Below are 10,764 nucleotides of genomic sequence, written 5' to 3'. Positions count from 1 at the left end.
TTTTTTTTTTTTTTTTTTTTTGAAGGCTGGGGAAAAAATATGCAGGCATCCAAATTCTCCATTACTTTTGAAAACACCAGCTGTTGTAAGCACAAGTCCCTGAAGATGCCACCGAAATAAAAACTGCTTTGCAGGAGCTGTTGTCAGAGCTGCCTGACAGCGTGCACAGGCTGAGAGGTGCTCAGGACAGGCTGCGAAGAGCATCCATCACCGTGGGAGCACGAGGACGCTGCTCCTGCGTAGGGGAGGACAGCACGTGGGGAATTCACACGTGGCATCTCCTCCAACGCCTCCCCCCAACGCCAAGTCCAACGTGTGCCGCTCCCGAGGCAGCTTGCGGAAGCTGGAAATTAGCTGCTTGGCTTTTCAGAGGCACCACGAGCAGCCATGCAGGTAATTTGGTATATATTTATACGGTAGCAGCAGTGCTTGGAGGGCCGGGGCCATTCACTGAGTCCCAGAAGTAATTCCTACAGGTTTTCTCTTCTGTGGGACAGATCTAGCAAAGATGCAGCATGGTTGGTCAAAAATCATAGCCTAAACCATTACACCAACCTGCAGAAACACCCCTCAGCTCCCATCCCCATCGGATGGCTTCTTTAAAAGGGATGAGGCTGAAATCCCAAGCCCTGTTCTGTGCTGGGTGGTCAAACAGGGCACTGAGAGCCCGACGGTCCGTGACCTCTGTGAAAGTCACTAACGGGACTGAGGGATTAACATCGATTCTTTCATGCTACAGCGTGGAGAGGGAAGCGGTGGAGGGCGGGGGGAGTCTGGGATGATAAAGCAAACGCCCAACTATAATTCAGCAGCTTGCAACACAATCAATCGCCGCTTGCAGTTCTGCAGTCCATTAGTACAGCCATAAACCTACACAACCTTCTCCTTGGAAACAGGAAGGTCATTTTAAAATTATCTCCCTTCGATTCCTGCTCCCTGCCCAATCTCAGCAGGGTCTCCTAACCCCCCTGTTCCTGCCGAGAAGCAGTGCAAAGGGCTGCCCAAGATGCACTTGTCCTTCTTCCCTCACCTCCTTTCTCCACACTGAACACGGAAGCTTTTTCCTGCCTGGGAACCTTTGACAAGTCAGAATAATGTGGCCCATCTTCCACTGGAGAGGCATTTGGAAGGAAATGATTTCTTTTCCTCTCCTAGCATAAAACCCCCATATGCCAATCCGATAAACCCAGAGCTGTTCCAGCATTGCCGAAGGAGGTGGGATTTGGCTTTTAGTTTGTCTCTTAGTGGGAAAGGCAAGGGCTAAATCTACCAGCTTGTCCAGCTTCCAATCTAAGCCTGTTTCTGACTCTGGCTTCCCCCGGGGCTTAGCTATTTTGGCTCACCTGCACCTCAGCTTGCTCTAGAGGTGAGATGAAAATAGCTGCCTACTTTTGGGCAGGAATCACAAGGCTCAAGTAGCTCAGAGGCTAAATACAGAAATGGCACAAACCCTGGTGCCTGAGGTGCTGGCAAAGCGCAGCTCGCACCGATCTGACGGCCTGGTGTGCGTGCCTGGGAAAGGTCATTTCTCCTAATTTTAGAATCACCCAAGGGCCAAACTCAGCCCAGATCTTCTCCATATGAATGAGAAATGGAGAAGCCAAACAAAAGCTGGAGACAGAACTAAGCCAACCGTTTCACAGCCCAACTCAAAAAAAGCAGTGAAGCAGCAGCCCTCGCAGGAAGCCAGACACCTACCAGTGCCTGTCCTGCTGCCCAGCTCCCCAGTTCCACTCACCAGCCCCTCTCATTTCCAAGAGCATCTTCACGCTTGACCTGCTTGGCCAAGCACCATCCTGCCACCAGACTAATTGGGACATAGGGAGATATCCCCGTGGTCCTCAGAGTGGCTGAAAGCACGTGTAATCCGACAGAAAGAGGTGCAGACACGGCTGATGGACAGACAAGACTCCCTTCGCAGGGTTTTACTTGCAAGGTGAGGAGTGAGACAAGCCCTTGGGGAGCTCTGAGGAACTGGAGGGGTTTGTAATGGCTGCTCTAAGAATATTGTAATCACGCAGTAATTACGGCGCATCTCAAATCAACCTGGCAAATTACACGGTTATTATTACGACTGTCACCAGCCTTGCGTGGCAGGGACAGAGAAGCAGGTCATCCCTCGCCCAGGGGAGTAGCAACACAGATAAAGACCCACCACACTTCGTTCAGGCCTGGGAGCTTCCTCAAGTGACTGGAGTCACATGTACTTTCCTGGGCTGCATCTGAAGGTACAACACTTAATTAGTCAGGTTGATTTTACCTTTTTTTTAATTAAACAAATATCTTCAAGCACAAGAGCAGCCCTTGTCATTTGATTGGAACTGTCAGTCTTTCAAATGTCATTCCTACAGATGACTAATCTTTAAAAACAAGAGCTGCTAAACTCTTTGACTCAGTTGGAAATGAGCCAGAGCAGTAACGATGGTTGAGACAGAGAGGGAGAAATCAGTGCTGCCTGGACTCAGAGGGGCTTGGTGCCACAGGTGGCCCCGAAGCTTTTTGAGACCTCGAGGGACTGGGGCTGCCTGACAAACACAGAAAGCTGGCTATGAACATGGGGAATATGGCACATCTGTGAGGACATCTCGGCACGCTTGCTCCTCTGGGTTGCTCTCATGTTGACAAAAAAGAGAAGAATTTCCTCTTTCAGTGTCTCTGAATGTGTTGGTTTTCTCAGTCAGGAGCGAAGACCTCATTTCATTCTGCCTCCTCCGCGGGCTCCCCTTTGAGCTTTCCCTCAAAGTTTCCCTGGACTCCCTAATCCTCCATTTTCCCACATCTATCCAATGTAACACCGCTTTGGGAAGCATCCCAAAAGATTTACAAGCTGAAAGCACACCACAGCGTTAGCAGCAGGGGAGCACACATGCTGATCCCAACCTGAATGCGAACACTTCCCGACTCCACACCCCACTTTCTACCCCCCTCCCAGAGCAGGGGTCTCAGCCCTGGATTGCTGAACAGTTCACAATTTGCTGTGTAACAAGAATGACTCAGGCTGCAGAAATTATTAACTTCAGCAGCCGGAGTCTCTTCCCATTAGAGCGTTATGGGACGTGATGCCTGGGTGAGACGAAGAGGACTGCCAGGCAGAGCACAGAGCGCATGAGAGAGCGATGAGAAATAATGTTGGCAGCGTTATTAAAAGATAAATTGGAAGAAGAAAGGAGGTGCATGTGTGGGGTGATGGCTTCAGAGGATTGTAACGAACCCTTTGCCACCAGGGGCTTCAGAGCTGTCAAATTTCCCAAGGGCAGGGGACAGGAGACAGCTTAGGTCCCCCGCTCCACGGGTCAAAGCACCCCTTCCACACACGTGTCCTGCCGGTGTGAAACCCCAAAAGAACTCAGCAGCAGTAGGGTTTTTATTTGCAATGTTTTCCTGACCCCAGCACCTCTTCACACGATCGCAGCGACAATAATCCCAGCATCCTCACAATGCCATGGACAGTCACTCCTCCACAAAGGGCGGAAATTGGCAGCTTCCCCTCCTCCTGTCCTTTGGGTTTTATTTATAAAAAAAGGCACCTTTTATTGCCATATTTTGCTTCTTCCTGAGGCTAGTCTGCCAGGCTCAAGGCAGAGACAGTATCTACACCTCCAGGATCCAGACAGCTCCACCTTGCTGCCAAGGGATTCATCTCAGAGTAGTTTTATTCTCAGTTATGCCTGCCAGGCCCCCTTCTCAATACTCTTGGCTCAACACTGCCTGCTCGCACGCGGGGAATTTCAGAGCTAAAGGAACTAATAACTCGGAGCAACTAATTCCGTCTCAGGTAGATGTGGCTTCAAACTCGGACCACCCAAGAATCAATTGAACTCTCATCACAGTCTTTTAACAATCTCCTGCCTGAATCTCCCTGCTCAGGCCAAGCTCAGCACGTAGAAATCTATCAGCATCTTTCCCCCTGTCCAAAGAGCTACCACTGCACAGACCCCTCACTTGCACGCCCACGACCTCCCAAGCAGGTAGAGTTGTCCTGGCCCTGACCCTGACTCTGACCACTCAGATTCCAATCTCTTCAATGCTCTCAATTTTAGCATTTGCAATATTTTTTTTTTTCCTGGTAAAAATCATGAATCATGCCAGAATCTGCCACAAATACTTCCAAACCCTCACAGAAGGTCATCCCAGGAGCTGCACGCTCTCTGAAAATGAGTATGTTGGAGTCACGCCTTGTGGATGCGCCACTATTATGGACACTGGAAGAATTATTCATTAATAGTGACTTCTGTAGCTCTAATCTCCATAACCAGCTGCCGTTCATCCAAGTGGATCAGAGCCCATCTGAACAAAGCTTTGAATGTCCGTACAACCCCACATCACACAAGCCCAAGTCAGCCTCTCCTGGGCCACCGCATCCCTGCAGCTACTGCGAGAGCTGAGGATGGGAAGGGCAGAATATTCCTCTATCCTCTATCTATATTCCTCTATCTCACCGGGGCTGTAAGGATCATGCAGACAGAGAGTGCCATAAACTGGCTGGCAGCCTTTCAAGGGTGGCAGGCTTGTACCAGATAATACTTCTTCTCTCCCAAATTAGAAGCAAAACGTGCCACTAGAAAGTCAGGTGAAAGCTGTCTCTCAAGGAAGCAAGAGCCTGCCTCTCAGCACCACTGCGTGAGGCAGCATCTTAAAGCATCCTGCTAAGCCGAGCACAGCCGCTGCCTCCCAAAAAAAAAAGCCACAGCTCTCAGGGTCCAGCCTTGCTTTGTGCTGTCCCAAACCCACCTGCTTGCCCTGGGAGACACACATCAGGGGTTGCTGACCCCCACCATGAACTCTGCTAGGATTTAATCAGAGCCCCATTCTCCTCCCATTCACACGTTCACACCAAGCCCCTCATGGAGGGGGATAAATGTTATCATTACAAATATTTATCTTCCTCAGCCCCACAGCCTGAGCTGGGCAGTGGTATATCCAGACTGCAGGAGACACAAAAAGACCCAACAGGCACCCTCTTTGCCTCAGTCATGCAGGTTTACCATCCAAGCGTCATCCCCGCAGCGTCCTGCCAGGCTCCCAGCATCCAGCAAGCTCCCAGTTCGGAACAGGACTGCAGCCTGCTCCGTATGTCTTACTCCCTCCTTCAGAGACCCAGCCCACTCACAGATCTGCCTCTCAGCAACCATCATGTGCATCTATTATTCAGGAGAAATATCAACTTATTCATGAGCCAAAATAGGTTCCAGGTACCGCGCCCAGTCTCTAACAAAATTCCTCCTGCAAAGCTGCTCTTTTCCCAGCCTGGGCTTAGCCGAGAGGAGCGCAGTGCTGCTCCCACTTTGATCCCTCCGGTGGGTTTTACAGCTCTGTTACGGTGACGGGCAGGAGTTAACAACCCTGTCAGGCCGCTCCCTCATCATCTGGTTTATGTACCTCGTTAATGGCTATGGCACAGTATCGCTCACCTCCTGTACACTCCACAAATTCCCACCTTTCCCTTGGGCTAGCAGTTACACTTCCCCACGGGGACGGCGGGATGGCGGGGCAAGGAGGGCATGGGAAGTGACGTAGTGCCCACAGGAGGACAGTGATTTATCTAGCGCTTTGTCACAGAGTTATTCACACACCAGGGAGGCACCTAAGCTACAGTGGGCACCCAGGAGCTCACGTAAACCGGCAGAATTATGCTTCCTTTCCATCAAGTGTGAATCTGAATGAGGCAGCGCTGGACTGCTCAGGACAGGGTAAGGGCTGCCCTGGGTTGGATGATGGCTCCTACGCCCAGTGAAACAGGACGGATGGCTTCTTTCAGCGTTCCAAGGGTGGCACAACATTGTTGTGGTTGAAGGGGGAAGCCGTAGCTGAAGCTGGAAAAAGCTTGGATGCACTAGCCAGAAGCCCTGCAGGGCCATTGATGTCCCAGCTTGACTCTTTGTGCCACAGTCGATGGGATTCAGACAGAATAATCACAGAAGATCATCTAGTCTGGTCCTGTGTGGCCAGAGCCATGTCACTCCCCATCCCTTTCTGGCTTTTGTTCGTTCCCTGAGAAACTGGACTCCCCCGGGGACTTTCCTATGCAGCCCCTGTTAAGTACAGGCCTGGCCCTGAATATCCTGCCCACATGGATATTTAACCAGACCCGCTCATTCACGGCAGCCACAAAAGCATCTAAGCCCTTGCTTGGTGCCACCAGGACAAGAGAAGAGCACGGGCTATGGAAAACTACAACTTTTTAAAAGTGGGATCCCTCTCCTACTGGTGGTGACAGGAGTGCTGCTTTTTATGCACCGAGAGCTGGAGTGGGCCACGAATCACGCTGGCATTATGTTATGATAATGCTGGAAGTATTAGAAATGCTTTGCGTGCCAGACAAATCCTGGAGCAGGCTTCCAAATCCCCTCCAAATCCCCACTTGCGTCTCTACATTCAGCCATTCATGAAATCCAGAGCAGAGCCTCAGCATCCATCCTTTTGCTCCTGGTCTCTTTCCAGCTGAATGGAAGGTGAGACAGAGTCAAGGTATTTCTTCTGGATTAGCCTTCTTTTGTCTTTCAGGTGCCGGATGTGAGGAAGAAACTGTGCTAGGGCATTTAAGAATGATATCTAGGAAGGCATCAGAGACAAATCCCATGCCTTTCTCCTGTCAGAAAGTGAAGTGTGTCTCATTCTCCACGGGAGGCACCCACCCCTGCTTCCTGCAGTGCCCACAGCAGAGCTCGCTGTCCAGATTCTTTTCACAAATCAATGGGGAGAATTCATTCAGCCTATTTTAGACAAACACCTTCAGCTGAGATGAGCTGCACCCTGGAAATACCCACTTCTCTCTACAGCTAAACCTACACGAGCAGAAGACATCCACATCTTCAGCACACTTAAGCAAAGGGGTTCCCACCTTTCTGGGGGGTAAGCAGACTCTGTTTTTTGAGCCACAGCTTTTAATTCCCTCCACACTGGGCTTTGACAGGGTTCCCAGATGGCAAACAGTGCAGGAGAGTAGATTTTTCTGACAACCCAGCCCACCAGCAGGTGGGTTTGGGACTGCACAAGGCAGGGATGGAAGGAGGGAGTCCAAACTCTACTTTCCCCATTGCATCAGCAGGGCACCAGCTGTTGTTATTTCCGAGAGGAGACCCTGTGGAAGGAACTCGGGGATCAGTAGACATCTCTCTTCAGTGCACGCATGTCTTTGCAACAGCATGGAGCTGAATGGAGAGAATTCTCAATCATGATGTGAAAATGTAAATCCCCTCCCCAGAGGTTTCAGAGATGGGTTTTTTTTAATGCCTTTCTGAAGATTGTCCCATTCTAACTGGCAAAATTTCTTCTCTGGGTTCCCATATCTTTGCCAGGGGACTCCCTATGTGCTCACAAGACAATCACCTTTCCCTTGTCGGGCTCTGGCTACTCTTCCACCAAAACCAAGCATGCAGTACTTTCCCTGTCCATCCTGTTTACTTACACACTATGCTCCAGTGCAGAGACTCCAAGCTCACAGCACCAAGAACTCTGGAGTATCAGACCACGGCTCAGGAACTAACAATAAATAGCATTCCAGGGCAGCAGACAGGCTGGAGCTGGGCCAGTAGAGCCCAATGCATTAACACTCCCTTTGAGAGCTAATACATCACCTGCTCTTAAAGAACAGCACAAGAAGCGCAGGAATAGCTTCTTGTATAGAAGCTTAGCTCCTGTCCCATCTTTAGGAAAATAGCTCAGATCCAGGCAGGAGGGGGATCTCGAGCATTTCCTATTTATTCTGCTGTCACTGCCAGGCATGTCATGTTGTGTTCCCCATGGCTCGCAGGGAGAGGATAGCTGGAGGGATTTCTCAAGTACCACTGCAGCTGGCAAATAGCTTAAAGGCTCTGTGGTACTCGGGCAGGACAGGGCATTTCTCTGACAGAAACACTGAGTACGTGTGCATCTGCACACAGCTGCATGAGGGGAAGAACACACATTTTGATACACAGGCCAGGATGGAACCCACTCAGAAGGTATCTTGCTCGTCATTTTATGAAGCTGTGAACAACATTCCTGGGAAAACGCCGCTTGGTAAAACTAACATACCCACAGATGGAGAGGGTAAAGAACAGGAGGAGGACCAAACTGGCTAAATTTGTGAGACAAAGCCATTAGCGCCGCAAGAGACCGGGATCTGCTCCCAGCAGAGCGAATTCTTCTCAGTTATTTCCTCAATCTCTCGGTGCCTCAGTTCCCTGGAGGCGTGGAGTTCCCATTAAAAAATGTAGGAGGATATATTCAATAGTGACTAATACGCTGTATTACTTAGAGCACGTGGGGGTGGTCCACGTGTCTAGATGAGGATATGAAGATTAATTATGAGCCACACCCTGTGATCTCCACTCAGCAAAGCCCTTATTAGCTTCTGAAGGTGAATCCAGCCCCGATGTCAACTTGCCAACCCAAACACAAACAGCCCAGGCTCGCAGGAGAAAAAGGGAGACCCCATCCTTGCTCTTCAGACCTCGTGCCTGGCAAAGATTGCTTCTCTTCCCACCAGAGAAGCAAAACACTGGGAGGTAACCGATCCAGGACCTCCACAAGCAAAGTGTAAAAGACAACATGCAAAGAAGGAAAAAAAAACGCTTTTGCACAACTTTTTTTTTTTGAGTTGGTGGAAAGAGCAAGGGAGAGCAAAGGCTTTGCAAAAGTTAAGTCTCAAAAAACACTGAAAAATGAATTGCAACATTTGCCCTTAAAAGTGTCCCTTAAAAGACAGCTCTTCCATTTCCCAAGGCTTCTGCTGTTGCAACATGAGGGTGTTGGGAAAGATTAAAAGGGCAGATGCACCATTTTCCTTTCAGAAAGCACTATTTTGACATTGAGCAGCCAGCTTCGCACAAGGGGAGAGCGTATGCTCACGCTTTGTTCCTGGAAGATTTCTTGGGCATCTTAGGCCGCATCTCCCACCTACAGCAATTGTTTGCAGCATTGGAGTGTGCTAAAAACCGAGGAGGCCCTGCAGACGGGAGGCACTCGCTGCCCTTCTTGCCTCAGAAGGTGCAGAACTGCAGAGAAAAAAGCAGAGAGATGCAGAAGAACACTGCAGGTTGAGGGAGGAAAGAGCGAATCCAGGCGTTGCCGTAGTTGGCTGGAGCTCAGTGAGACACTGATGAGGACAAAGCCATGGGAGAACAGAATCACTGACCCCGGTGGCACCGCATCAGGGCTGTGATGCATTAAAGGTGACAGTCCCTTCCTTGGGGGAAGCCACCGTGAGCCACCTCGATGGGTCAGGAAACTTTGGGATGCCAACTAACAGGGGGAAAACTCTCCCCCTCTCCTCCTTGCCCACCTAAGCGTGTGGAGCGACACCCTTTTTTAAGGATGTCTTCTCACTTCGCCATCCCAGAGAATCAAAGTGATATGGGAGTTGGGTTCCCTCTTTTGCACCTTCCTCGGGTCAGCCCGGCTCGGAGGGAGCCAGCTCTCATGAAAGCTGTCACTGTGTGGGCTCATGACGCCAAGTTCCCAGTGCTCTGCCGGAGAAGCCGACGGCGTTTCACCAGGAACACCCATGGGGGCTGCAGGGAGGGATTTATAACTCGCCTGCATGCAACGGTAAAGTGCTCAGAGCCAACATCAACAGTTGAATTTTTCTTCCTCTGTCTTTCATACACCCATCCATAATTCAACCAGGAAAATAAAATTATTTATCATACCTTATGTTTTCTACACGCCTTCTCATTCTAGTGGCATCCACTGTCCTGCTGGCTGGGACCGTTTTCAAGGTTCTTGGCCCCTATCACAGAATTAACCCTACTGGGAGAAATATCCTTCTTTTTTACCATCTAATTATTCAATCCCTTCACCAGAACATCTTCCATACTCCTGACACAGCTGACACAGAAAACAGAGTTGGGTGTTACATACTGGAAGAAGATACTCTGCCCTTTTTTCCCAAGTGCCTCCATTTTTCCACACCTTTTCCATCCCAGCTCTGTCAGGTAACCCCAGCAATCCCAACCACTGCAACCTTCTAGCCAAACCTTGGTCAATTCATTTGCATTGGAGATCTGCGTACAGAGAAGGACTAATTACAGGAACAAGGCAAGCAAGATGCATCTCGGGTGAGTTAGGAGAATCTCCTCGTATGAGCAAGGATTACTCAGGAAACAAAAGAATGGCTTGAAGCTCCACTGTGCATTCACACAGCCCTCCTTCCGTATTTATGTGCACGCACAAACACACCCATCCTCGCTCATTTCCACGAGTTGGTGACACCTCCCTGTAGATGTCCAGGGACACAAAGAATTTAGACAAGTCCTTACAGACCCGTGCAACAGCCTGCACGGTCTCTCCCAGTCCATAACACACGCTGGACCCTAAGCTCCTTAGGTGTGTCTTACGTCAACGAGCCCACACTGGGGCTCATCACTTTCTGCACTGTATGCACACAAGTGGGTACTTCTGTGATACGTCATTATCTAAGTAACCAAAGCAAAAGCTTCCCAACCCCATGCCAAGACCCATCAAGAAGCCCCTGAAGGCAAGAGGAGGGGATATCTGACGGACAGCACTGAACAAATGGATATTGCAGCAACAAGATCCTGCCAAAGATACCGAGAGATGCCCAGCCAAGACCTGCACTTGCTGGGATTAAGTGGATATGGGCTCCACAGCTGTAAACATCAGGTTTTCCTCAGTGCTTTCCCAAACATCTGGGCTATGCCACCTCCCTATACTGTTTGAAGTTGCGCTTTCTGGTCTGACTGAGAGAAATTCGGACTTTCAGGGTCAAAGACCTAGGAATTGAGTCAGAGACAGGCCCAGCAGGGAAAAGGAAAGCATCAT

At 49.9% G+C, this 10,764-nt stretch overlaps 1 protein-coding gene across 8 annotated transcripts in view; it reads right to left on the bottom strand.

Annotated features, from left to right (window-relative positions):
* B3GAT1 (beta-1,3-glucuronyltransferase 1) overlaps positions 1 to 10,764 on the bottom strand; it is a 62,465-nt gene that overhangs the window by 24,177 nt on the left and 27,524 nt on the right. The window contains exon 1 of one of the 8 annotated variants that reach the window (XM_014941581.1): positions 4,986 to 5,037. The exons of 6 other annotated variants lie outside the window; for them this stretch is intronic. The gene's annotated coding sequence lies outside the window, so the exon portion shown is untranslated. Of the gene's footprint in view, positions 1 to 4,985; positions 5,038 to 10,764 lie in introns of those variants that run through there. One more of the 8 variants, XM_014941578.1, reaches the window with a different exon arrangement.

This window comes from Calidris pugnax, unplaced genomic scaffold, assembly GCF_001431845.1.
Source record: "Calidris pugnax isolate Ruff unplaced genomic scaffold, ASM143184v1 scaffold97, whole genome shotgun sequence".
Lineage (NCBI taxonomy): Eukaryota > Metazoa > Chordata > Aves > Charadriiformes > Scolopacidae > Calidris > Calidris pugnax.
This window is presented reverse-complemented; position numbering and strand designations above follow the sequence as displayed.